The following is a 13,617-nucleotide window of genomic DNA, read 5'->3' on the forward strand; positions in this document are numbered from 1 at the left end:
GACATGTACCTAGATAAAATAATCAACTTTGCAAGAATTGTTAAATCCGATTATTAGAGTGCAAATTTCAGCCTTGAAACTTCTCCTAAAAGCAAAAAGAGGGTCTAGGTTAGCTGGATCCCCTTGGAAATATGTATTCTAAAGAAATTTTGTTGCTTCTCTTAGAGTAGAAGGTTGATGTTCCGTACGCATCACTGCTAGAGATCACAAAGGAAGGTTGATAGCAACAAAGGTGAGAGGTATTGGAAGATCTTCTATCATGGTTAGGGAGATACCGGCTGCAAAGATAGCTCATGATGTTGTAACTCAATTGGGAGGTCAACACATTTGCATTGAAGAATATTCTCAAGTCATCATCAATTGCCTTCTTAGAAAGATCACTCCTCCATGGAGATGTAACAACATAGTGAAGGATTGCTAAATTTTGATCGAGTAATTAGGGTTCCAAATAGTGTATAGGCACACATGGCATGAAGGAAAACCAAACTATGGATTCGATTAGGCTTGTTTTTGTTTAGTCATATTTGCTTTCTTTTGTCCTTAATTGTCAAAAAGAAAAAGGCAATTTAATATTGCCCCTTATGCCCAAAATGTTTTTTCATACTTTTCAATGCTAAAAAATCAATTATAAATAGAATATTCATGTAACACACAGATCTATAAAATGTTTCATGTGAGTTAGGTGTTTTCCATGTTCCCACCTACCTCCATGTCTCCTATGGTGGTTTTTACTCAATTAAATATAAATAGAAGTGGAGGATGTGTATTTTGTCAAAGATAAAGATTAAAGCTATTTGCTTAAGACCTTAAGGTTGTATTTTGTTTAAAAGAAAAGGTAGGGAAAGGAAGGGAAAGGTCCAAACCAATGACAACCTATAAATGATAGTGGTGTTAATAAATACATTTAGGTTGCATTTGGTTGTTATGCAAATCTTGATCAAGTGTAAAATTGATATGTGATTTAGTTTTGCTTTCATTTGTAATTATGATTTGTATTTCTACCTACACCACCTTCCACCTACCTTAATCCTTTCTCAAATAAATTGAGGACCATCATCCTTAGGTAGATAACTTGTTGCCCAAGTAGCCTAACCAAAGATGGTGGGGATAAATTGGGTTCTATAAGGTTTCCTCCCTCAGGTAATGCCTTTTCAAAACTTAAATGTTAAACTGAAATTATAGAGAGCAACAATTTGATAACGAGATAGACAAATACAACACAAATTAATGCTTTTACCAAGCCGATATGCAAATATAGAACAAATTATTCAAATGCAATAGTAAGAACAACTAGGAATGGCAATTTTCCTCATTTCCCCGATCCTTGTGGGGATCCACCCAAATGGGGCGGGGATGGGGATGATTTCCCCCCCACGGAGAAATTTTCATCCCCGTTAGCAGGGACGGAGAGAGCACTCCCTGCCCTGTGAGATCCCCATACATATATATATATATATATATATATATATATATATGTACACATATATCTATATATTAATATTTTTAAAAATATTGTTGAATATGTGTGATCTTTTCCAATAGGATTATAAATTTTAATTATTTTATTTTTTTAAATAAAATAAAAAACAAAAACAAAATAATTAACATTATAAAAATCACAGGCAATGGAGATCCCCACGGTGATGGGGATAACCTTTCCCTCGTTAGCGGAGGCGGGGCTGGGGATGGGGACAGGGATGGAGAGAGGTTTCCCGTCCCCTCGCCACCCAGTTGCCAATCCTAAGAACAAAAAAATATGGGCACTAGCACTTAAAGAGATTGACGATTCTTAGAAAGAATTAATAAAGCACAAATACATTTTTCAAGCTTTATTCCAAGGATAAAACATTTTCAACTAGAATCTCTTTACTCTTAGTTATTCTACTGCTATTGTTGTCTCTTTTTAACTCTTAGTTAAACTCATGCATACACATACATATATATAACATACTAATCAATCCTAAAAAGTGGATGATCACTTCATTTTACTTTGTATTTTGCTTTTCAGGCTCAATTTAGAAAGAATACAAATACAAATATATATGGTACAAATATAAATTTAGTGATACAGAATACAAAATTTTGTGCTGTACATATTTGTATTTGTAATCTTTCCTTTTCCGCACTCTCATTCATTTACACCAATGCAACTGAAATATGTACTGGTGCGCATTGTAACCTAGGGGCTAAGGCTGCATCCAACGTTACGTGGACGTTGTATACACCATACAACTGAATATATGAGAAAATGTTGGTTAACTACTTAAAATTGTGTAGGGAGTTGAGAATATTACTACAATTTCCTTTCCATTACCAATATTTCAGTCAAAGTATGACGAGCATGAAGTATACAAAAGTCAAATACATCAAAGTATAACTACATCTTTTTACGCATTTAAGCATGCTTTAATTTCTGTTGAGAGGAGACAAAAAAAAAAATCACAAGAGTTTAGTCAAAATTGATATCCATTAAATTTTCAAGTAATTAAGCTATCTACATACAAGAACTACTCAATCTACCACCGCCCAAAATTGATTCATTTCAATAGATTTTTACAAATTATAGAAGTAACAAATTGATAAAGGGGTCTAAAGAGAAGAGAGGGACCTGAGGGGATATATCATACATTTTGACAAATACAAATTAAATTAATTTGTATATAGAAAATCTTGAAAAGCCAGTTCTTGTGAGACCGTCAGAATAGCTAGTATATATTAATAAAATTTGATATTCCTTTTCCACAACCTCCCAAAACTGATTCATTATATTATAAAATAAAAATAAGAAAGGACTGAAAAAATAAATAAATAAAGGAAATATTGGTACATGAGAGGGGAAGTTCACCAACCTCCACAATCCTTTTAAAATATTTCAAATGTCTCAATCCATGGTTTTAGCAGCAGAGAGAGGTGAGGTGAAGCCAATCTGCCTTACCTCAACCGCCTTCTAGGTTGCAGTAGGGGCATTCTCCTCAGTTAATTTTGTGAGAAGTAATCCTCATATAAAAATCATTAAATTTAAAAATTAAAATTAAAACATTAATATAAAATATTTTCTAGTTATAGTTGACTAAAAAAATAGAACAAAGCAATTACAGTAAAAAATCAAACATTATGTCTTTAACCCTAAAAATATTGTTTATTTGATTTTCTTTTGTTTGCTCAATATTGTAATAATTCTAATGTACCATTTTATTTTATGCCCTTGGAAGGAATTTTTGGCTGGGGAAGGTGGGGGTGGAGTGAGGGGTTTGTGGGGACAAAGCCTTCACCTCTACACCCATGTCGGGAAGCAAATGCCTTCAAAATCCCTAAGGCTTTGTTTGGATTTGGTATAAAACATCATCGTGTACTTTTACACTGATGATGTTTACAATGAACCATATGATAGGTGACCATACATTGATTTTCATTTACACTTCTTACAAATACCAGCAAAATCAAATCGATATAAACTTTTATACCATTCTTGATTTACACTATTCCAAACGCAGCCTAAATACTAATCGTAGCACACCATACATTAACCCAGCAACATAAGAGGATTACTATAATAGCTAAGTACAAAGATTAATTAAATTATTCAAAATTGCATAAAGTTATATGTATATATATAATTAAAAAGAATGTTCACATATCTAATGCATGTACATTTTGAAGATTTAAAGATTAATTAACCTCGCTTCTCTGACATCTAACTACCTCTCCTTGACATTTAACTTTTTAAAACCTTGCCTCAAACCGCACATGTTTAGAAAATAATGTGCAGGCTTTCTGGTCAAGATTGCAATATTGAAAAGAGATTCCAGGTTTTTAGATCAATTCATGATATTCCTTTGGACATTATTAGTAATCTGTGGAAGGAAGATTATATGAAGATTCCTGTTTTATATATTTTAATGCGTGGGCTCGGTTGAGGGTATTAGTGTTCTCTTTTCTATGGTTTTTGGCATCCCTATTTTATTATATCTTTCTTTTGGTGTTGTTTGATTAATAAATTTTTAAGATGGCCGCCCTTTACATCTGGAGTAATTTTTGGGGTTGAAAAGAAATAAAAGATAAGAAATAAAAGATAGATTGGTAGTGGGTTTTTTAATTAAACCCTTTTTAGAAACAATGGAGGTTGGTAAATTTAAAAAAATTAATAATAATAATAAAAAAAATAGCCCTGTGTTCTGAGAAAGTAACCATATAGGCAACACGTGGGACTCAACATTAATTTTCAGAAAATTTCCTAATTCTTTTGGCGAGGTCATCAGTTGGCTGCTTGCTCAAAACTAAATAGGAAATTTAATATATCATAGTTGAGATCTAACTTAGATTGCTTTTTTGGAAGTGACAAAGGGTTGAATTTACGACTAAAATTTATATTTGTTCCAGGCTTTATCCGGCCTCGGTATGGAACAAGTGGTCCCAACCCGGATAATCAAAAGTCCGCGTTCTGTGCACCCGTGGATGCATTGGACGCGTGAACCCAATGTAGAGTGACACGTCGATCAGATCAATATTAACGTCCGTTTGAGCATTGACGTGGTCCGATTGACACAATCGGATGGTTCATGCGGATATGAACCGGTCTGGGACAAAAGGGCTTCATTTCTTCGATTATGTTTCCTGAGAGCTCCTTCCACCAAACCCTACTCATGCACCAAATCCTTTCTCCATCAGCGGCAATAGAGCTCCGGCAGTTCATCGACGGTGACAAAAAGACCTCCGGCGACGGCATATTCTTCTTCTCCTCTTCTCTTCTTCTATTCTCCATTATTCTTCTTCGACAAGTAACTCCAGTGGTGGGGCTGACAATCGTTCTTCTTCTCCTCTTCTTCATATTCTCCTCTTCTTATTCATCATTTTGAATTTGTTGAATTTTTCAAAATGATTGGTTGCATCCATCCATCCAAATGTTTTGTAGGCTTATCTCAACAGCAAAACCTTAATTTCCAAATTGAGATTTCCTACAGACAAGAACAGGAACAGCAAACAACAAAAACGAAAAAGATCTTACTACAGAGTTTTATTAATAAGTTTGTATCGGAACAACAAAACCAAAGATGATATTAAACAAAAAAGAAGAAGAAGAAGAAGAGAAAAGTTAAAAGACTGGGCATTGCCGCCTACCATCGGAGAAGACGATGAAAAGAGGAGAAGAAGAAGAAGAAGAGAGAAGAATACATCGCCACCGGAGGTCTCATTGTTGCCGTCGATCAACTGCCGAAACTCTGTTGCCGCCGATGGAGGAAGGGTAGGGTTCGGTGGAAGGAGCTCTCCAAGGGAAACAAAATCAAAGAAACGAGGCCCTTTTGTCTGTGTTCCAGACTGGTCGTGTCCACACGAACCGGTTCATGTCCGTGTAAACCATCCGATTGAACCAATCAGACCATATTAACCCTCAAACGAATGTTAACATTGGTCTGATAGACATGTCGTTTCTCATTTGCAGGTTCATGCGTTCGGTGCACCCACGGGTGTATGAATGCGGACTCAAACTTGAATTGCTCATTGTTTCCACCCATTGTTAATATATTCTTGAAGATTGAAGACCAAGCATAAAGATTAGGGGTTCTAGTCCGATGGGCTGGGTTTTAGCTCAACTCATGCCCAATCCTAAGAATTGAACCTAGGGAATGTGATTCCCATTCCTATTTATATATATATATATATATGTCCACGTCACCATACCTCTCCTTGCTTCAAATCCCCCTTCCTAATTTTTTGTTTCTTTTGAATTTTTTATTTTTTTAATTCCACATAATTACCCATTAGACTAATAAGGAAATCATATATGCTTAACTATTTCTAACAACCATAAAGAAAGAGGGATTTGCTTTTCTAATGTTTAGTCAAGTGGCACCACTTTCCCCCACTTCCTCCTAAATTGTCTCTAATTCCTATTTATCTCTTAAAATAACGAAATTATGTAATAAATTAAATAAAATCTTAAAAGTAGAAAAATAATTATAATAGAATTCATAATATTCATATTAATAATAACTTAATATTTTAAAAAATTAATAACGAATTATGTAATAATAGTCAACTATAATTTTATGGATTATTAAATTCAATAAATAATTAAGAATTTAAGAATTTAAATAAGAATATTACTTCAATAACTAAATAATATTGTAAATAACTAATTTCACTTATATCAATTAATACTTATAGAAAATATCTATCAACAAAATTATATTTAGTATTAATAATTTTACAGTGATAGTATATATTCATTATATATTTACATATACTATAATTAATATTTATTTTATTTTCAGTAATTATTTATTGTTTTTTATAAATATGCTTTCAATAATCTTTTATTAATATGCTTTTATTTTGTTATTTAATATAAAATTATCAATAATGATTGGAGATTAAACAACTATTATTTAACTTTTGAAATTTTATTTATCGTATTTATTTTACTTTTGTTATAAATTTATTTTTAGTAATTATATATTTTTATAACTTATAGGTTAATACTTATTTGAGATTACACTATTTATTGACTAATTTAGCATATTTTCAGTATTTATTATATTTTTGTAACTATTGTATTTTTATTATATATCTATTATATTTTCATTATAAACTTATTTTCAATGATTGTGTACGTTTGCTATAAGTTTTCAATAATTATTGGAGACTAAACTATTGCTATTTATTAGATATTAGACTATAAGTTTAGTTGAAATTAGAACTGCTCAATGATTGGTTCAGTGCAGTTGCAGGCTGTTTCGCTAACTAAACCGATCTGGTCAAGTCAGCAGTTTGTCACTCGAAACCGATTGACCATTAGTGAAAACCCACAAACTCGGGTTGTATCAATTTGGGTCTATTTTCGATTTAGTTTGTTTGTTCAAAAGATTTAAACTTAAAAATTAACATTAAATTTCATAAACTACAATGATATTATTAAAAAATAAATTACAAAAATTAAATCTATGAAATAAAATATTTTAGACTAAGAAATATGAGAATTTTTCTACTTTCCCATATTAAAAAAATTAAATTTAAAATATAAAATATTAATATATATATTTATTAAACCAAAATCGATATGAAATACTAGAAAACCGACCAACTCAGATTGAATATGATCGTATTGTTTATTAAAAAGTTAAAATATAAAATAATTATGTACTCTTATGTATTTCTATTGTTTAACTTTCGCTTAACAAAGCCCATGCATCACATAGGTCCCCGTCACCATGCCTCACCTTGCTCCATTATCCCAACCCTACATTCTCTTTGACTTTCTATCCTCTCCCCTTCCCACCACTCCCATTAAGCCATGTCACCCGACTATGTAAAAATATTCCTATAATCTCTCTCCTAAGGTATCTCATTTAAACCAATAGGAAAGTAAAGGTGTAAATTGGGTCAGGCCGCCCACGGCCTGGCCCCACCCAACACGATTTTGGATTGGCCTGGCCCGACTTGGCATGATAACCCATGGGCCGTGTCAGACCTAGCACGATGGTCCGTGCAGTCCTGGGTTTGGGGTTTGAAGTCCTGGGGTTTGAAAATTATTAGAATATTTTGGAAATTTTAGGAAAATTTATTACATTTGATAAATTTTGGAAAACCATTGAAAATTATGTAATTTTCATTACAAAGTATTGAAAATTATTAAAGATAAATGGCTATGGGAAATGGAAAACTATAATTTGAACAAATAATTACACAAATAATTAAGATAAATTTGTATAGTATTGGAAAAAGGAAATTATTGGTTAGTTTATATTAGAAATTATAAGATAAATTAGTATAATTATGTAAGTAAATCATTTAAAAAGAAAATAAATTATTTAATAGAAATTTAAATAAATTTGAATAAGTTTTCAAAATTACACAAGTACAATAAATTTTCTAAAATTTTCATAAAATTACATTTTTGAATATTAAGAACAATTTAGTGTACTTTTAGAAATTTACCATGTGGTTGATACTCGTTATATCATTTTGATAATTTCTATCATCGAATTGATATTGGGTTGACGGGGATAGTGTTTTCAAAATTAGATCAAACCAGATGGTTAGATCGGAAAAATTGGGAATGGGACACCGTTTCACCTCAAAACTGCTTTTTGTCCAAAAACCATTTATTTGGTTAGCGAATTGTTGACCTGGGCAGTTGAATCGTCAACCCAAACAACAATTTTTGGCCTTTTTTTGTTTTTCTAATTTTTTTTTTGTCAGAGTGGGTCATCCATTCAGACAGAACAATCGGATTGTTCTACCCTAGAACGGTTCCCTATTTGGTCTAATTTTAAAAACCTTGGATGGGGAGTGGGTGCCTTACCTTGAGCTTGGCTTACTGTAAGGCATAGCCTGGCCCATGGACTAGCCCGACCCATGGCACAACACGTGCCCGTGCAGGCTCGAGCCTTGGGCTGTGCCAAACCGAACCCCCAAATTATCCTAGAGGAGGGAGGCATGACCAGGGATGCCTCATGGGCCAACTCGGCATGATTCACACTTTGTGCGGGCCACATGTGGGTCGTGTCGTGCTGACCTAGTATGACCCAATTTACACCTCTACTTGAACATGTCCAATATTGGGGACGAGGTAGGGAAATTTGATGATTCTTCATCCTTGATGTCTTGATGAGGAGTAGGGTGCCTTGCCCCTGAACTCACCCGACATTGAGGAATGGTTACCTTGCCCTAAACCTGCGTGACACTAGGGATGGGGTGGGAAAGGGGTAGAGTGTCTTGACTATAGGGTAGGGAAAGGGATGGAGTGCCCTGACCTGAACCCACCTCGTTGTCATTCCTATATAATTGTTAATTATTAGTGGAATTAATAAAAATGTTAATGTTTATAATTATTTTTATTTATTTAAAGTAAATTAAAATTTTATTTAAAAATAATAAAAAGAATAAACATTATTACAGTTACTACAAATTATTAAAAAAACTAATTTTATTAAAAAGTATTTATTCATATTCAATTAATAATAGTTATTTTTATAAATCAATATTAAATGAAAAATAAAATTATTAAATCTTTCAGATTTTCCCGTGCACCGCACGGTCCCTGCTAATATATATATATTGATATCATTACAAGTTTTTTTTGAACATTTGGTTAACCTTAATTAGTTTTGATAAATTTCTACTAAATATATATATGGTGCATCGGGTACACCATACCAAAAGAAAACATTGGTCAGATGTTAAACCTGAACAAATGAAGAGTAGAATTTAAGGTGATTGATCGAGATCTAGATTTAACGTGTAGCACTGCAACCAATATTAGTGAATGCACCGTAATTGAATTCTAATCTTAAATAGAGAGTTCCACCCCCTCTTTCACTACGAGAAAAAATGGCCTATGCTAGAAGTCACATAATTACCGGCTTTGCCTTTTAAACCACTGGCATATACCTGAGTTGGCGGTTTAATGGCCACGACTATTGGTTGTATTGGCCTAGCTCACAGATGCCGGCCTAGAAGACAAAGACAGCCACCATAGGACCCCGGTCCAACCATTCAAAAGCCGGCAATTATAATGAAACTGTTGGCTTAGGCAATGAGAACAAAACAATGGCTTATCAAAGAACCGTTGTAGATATAAGCCCACAGTCAAAACCACCAGGATAGAGTTTATAGCATTTAATCAAGAATTATCAATTATCATTTGATTAAACCGTCGTGATCCTTGGCCAAAATTGAAAATTTCTTATGCTTATGAGCATGAGATCACCTTTTTCTTTAACATCCATATGTCAAAGTCATGGAAGGGGTTGGCTTTTACAATTTATCTGAAATGTGGAGGGAGCTTCTTGGAGGAATCAATTAAAGTTCATGGGAGGTTAAAGAAATGGTCAATTACTATAGGCAAGGTTTCATCAATTTACTCTTTTTTATTAGTTTTTACTATTTTTTATTTTAAAGATTTTTTATTAATAAAATTAATTTGAATTAACTTTATTGACAAATGCAACTTTATTAGTTTATTAATTTATTAATGTTTGTTAATTTCATTACTTGTAATATATTTTATAATTAATTAGATGTAATTTTTATTAATTACATTAATTATTAAGTCATTTATTTATTTATCAGAAATAGTTATTAAGTTAATAACAAACAATTTATAATTCTTATTAATTGTAATAAAGTGAAATCATGAAATTAATGGTGGGTAATTATAACGAACTCGGACCATACATGGGTTCATTGAAATTATAAAAAGCCCTCTACCTCATCTTGTAACGTATTAAGGGTAAACTGTTTTCCCAAACTTTTCACGATGTTTCCACCACAACCCTGCAAACTACAAAGAGCTATAGCTACAGAGCTATATCTTACAGCTTTTAGGGTTTGATGACCACAACAAGATCATGCAATTTAGCTATAATTTGCTACTGGTGGCCACCATAGTTGGGATAACTAGATAATTAATTAAGCACCATATTTTGCAACATTCATTGTGAGTCTGTCCCCCATTGTCTGTTGCATTAATTACCACCTGTACCTCAAGAAAAATGAACCGTCTCACTGAACAAAGCCACAATCTCCAACAGATATTGTTGTGTTATGGCCTCTCACCCCATGCTAATTGATGCCCAATTTGGGCAGCGGATGTTCTGTGTTCGATCAAAATATTGGAATGTATTGGGGCATACCAATCGATAAATAAGGGCCCCTCTCATACATATTGGTCGATGTGTATGTTTCATATTGGGGTCTGTCTGATTTGTCTTTATACTTAGGGGGCTTTCCTTTTTTTGGATTTGGAGAAGAGGGAAGTTGGTCAATGGGATTTTGGTTCTCAGAACCCCATGTTCTTTTTTCAGTTTTATGTGGGGATCATGGAAAGTTTATTTTCTTGGGTATCACCCATCTTGTAAGTGGTAAATAGCTTTGCCACATAAGGGGAAAGTTACCGACACCTGAATGGGACAAAAATGCCCCTTTTAATAATAGATTTCTATGGCTAAAATGGTCATTGCCTTATTTACCTGAATGCACTTACCTGAATAAATAACTTACTGAAAAACAAACAGGCCTCTAGTGTATCACATTTCAAGGCAAGCTTGGATAGACATATCCACTTGTATGGATATTTTGAACGTTGGCCATTTTAATTTGCAACACTTTTTTCAATTGCACTGCATGTGAAGAATTCAACAAATCCATATCCTTCAGACTCATCAGTCTACCTATTGTGAATTAACCTTTTCAAAAAAGACATCGTCTGTGTGAGCGAAGTGGTTATAGAGGTAACTTTCGTCCATCTAGTAATGGTGGTCATTGACCCAAATCGTCTTATTGTCTTCTGTGAATCCCTGCATGATTATCATATTTCAAGGTACTCTCTGTATTCATAGTTCGGTCCTCCCAAATGGGCACTGATTCTGAGAATGTTAGCTAGAGAGTATGAACACTTTGCTTGAACATTGGCTGGAAATTTTAGGGGAAAAGAGAAAGAAAAAGAAAAAAGGAATATGAATTCACCAATCCTAAACAATCTAATTCTTGAATTTCTGGCTGGTTGAGCAGTTAAGCATAATTAATACTCCCTCTTGGTTAGCACCCACAGTTGCTTAACACGTTGCTACCAAACTACCCCTAATGTATATTCATGAATAGATTAATTATAAGAAAACAGAGAACTAGCTCATATTAATGTTGACTTGCAATTTGCAGCAATAGCCTAAACCAGAGAAATGCCACTGTTTGGATTTCCAAAATGGATATAGTCCAAATTAAAATCCATAAAGGACAACAGTTCCTCCAGTACGATTGGTAGGCCTTGTTAACATGGTTTGGCTTTTTTCAGAGTTTTCAAAACTCAAAGTAACATTGCTGTTGCTACTGATCATATCACAGCTACATATGAAGCAGAGAAATGGGTCACCATCCTTGTGTAGCTGTTTTTCCAGTATAGATTGTCTAATTCTAACCCAGCTTGTACTTTGGTGGACTTCACATGTACTACAAACAATGAAAAACTCTTTAACTACTATACAGCTTACTTAGGCCTTGAATCCCAATCAAGCTTGTTTTCCAGACATGCAAATTCGACACCTATATGTAGGAGACAAAATTAGTAGACATGAGTCGAGATTTGCTCAGCTTGGTCTATGGAAACTTGAGTCAAGACCCACAGTAATTATTTGAAGATGGTAAATAAATTTTACTCTTGATCCTAACCAAGAATAAAGAAAAGCTTTACTTGCTTTGTTATTAGAAGTAACTTAGTTTAATAGGACAGAGAACTGGTGGATCCACTAATTACTTGGGTACGTGGACATGATTAAGTCAAATAGTGTAATATAAGTTTTGAGTTATCCTAATTTTATGTCTTGTAGGCTAAATTTTTTTTGAAAAGATTTGTCGTCCATGTTTACCTAAGTTCCAATCTTCTTAGTAAGATATTCTCGACCCATTTGATACTTCAAAAGTTAATTCCTTCCACATTTTTTTTTTTTTTGATGATTCATGCACCTTGGAATTCTACTTATGAATAAATCTACAGACTCACAACTCTATAAATACCCCTTGTAACAAATTGCCATTCCAGAAGATACATACATTTCTTGCACAATAGAACACGCTCTGCAAATTTGTCTAAGTTGATATAAAGATGGCTAAGTTTTTCTGCAGTTTCTTCTTTGTCCTCCTAATCTTTTCAGGTTTCTTAAACTTTCTTTCTTCATTTTCATTTGTTTCTCTGTTTACCCATCAATTTCTGATCATTAATTTCTATAATACATGATTACATCTTTTTATATCAACATCAGATGGTGCAACCTTCAACAGTCCAATATTGTTATTCTCTCTTTCGTTTTAAGTATTGATATATAAATTTGTGTTTTATTGTTTGTGGCTCTATATTCCTTGAATTTATAGAAGCTGCCTCCTCTACTATACATGTTTGATCACAATAGGAATACTGATCCAACAGATAGACTTGGTCTGATTCCCCCTCCCCCTCTATTTTTTTTTTTTTTTTCTGATATTCATTTGCTTATGGAATAAGTGATGGTTGATGTAGTTGCTTCAATCGTGCCCGGTTCGGATGCTGTAAAGAAATGCCAAGTTGCTTGGAACAGCTATGGTTGTGAACTTGCCATATGCAACCAGTGGTGCTCCCAACAGTACAAGAATGGCGTTGGTGCTTGCAGTACTAGTGGATTTGGTTCCCATACCTGTCTTTGTGTCTACGACTGCTAATAAAGTTGAATAATCTCTTCCCTTTTGTTAGTGATTGCATGTAATTAGGGAAGCCTCTCTGCTCCTTGTACTGTTTCTTCATCAATCTAAGTGGAGCTGTTTTCTTTTGGCAAATAAATAAATAATCAGGAATTGCACTGTTTGCTTTCTCTCTACCATCTCTTCCTCTAAGTAAATGTGTGGCATTGCTCTTATACAAAATGAAAACAAAAGAGATTCATTATTTGTTTATGTGAACAATTTAAAGGATATGCAATTCTGGACCAACGAAGAAGTTCTATCCAATAGTAATTACTCACTCTAAGGAGGCTTACTCAATCAATTAATGGAGAGAGATCAATATAATGCTTTTAGTTGTTCTTACCAATCTAAGTTGGTAAAGGATAACTGAATATTGGCGAAATATGCAGTGGCGCCTCCATGCTCAAA

At 33.5% G+C, this 13,617-nt stretch overlaps 2 long non-coding RNA genes across 2 annotated transcripts; one reads left to right on the forward strand and one right to left on the reverse strand.

The window, feature by feature from the left end:
- Positions 1 to 4,219: 4,219 nt before the first annotated feature.
- LOC148843426 (uncharacterized) lies at positions 4,220 to 5,273 on the reverse strand. Its single transcript, XR_016103785.1, has 2 exons — positions 5,119 to 5,273; positions 4,220 to 4,955 (listed from the first exon to the last, which is right to left on the reverse strand). It is a non-coding gene; the product is annotated as an uncharacterized LOC148843426 (long non-coding RNA).
- Positions 5,274 to 12,406: 7,133 nt separating this feature from the next.
- Positions 12,407 to 13,343, forward strand: LOC148843427 (uncharacterized). The gene is made up of 2 exons (XR_016103879.1): positions 12,407 to 12,647; positions 13,010 to 13,343. It is a non-coding gene; the product is annotated as an uncharacterized LOC148843427 (long non-coding RNA).
- The last annotated feature ends 274 nt before the right edge of the window (positions 13,344 to 13,617 follow it).

Source organism: Nelumbo lutea, chromosome 8, assembly GCF_056320005.1.
Source record: "Nelumbo lutea isolate HS-2025 chromosome 8, American lotus-T2T, whole genome shotgun sequence".
Classification (NCBI taxonomy): Eukaryota; Viridiplantae; Streptophyta; class Magnoliopsida; order Proteales; family Nelumbonaceae; genus Nelumbo; species Nelumbo lutea.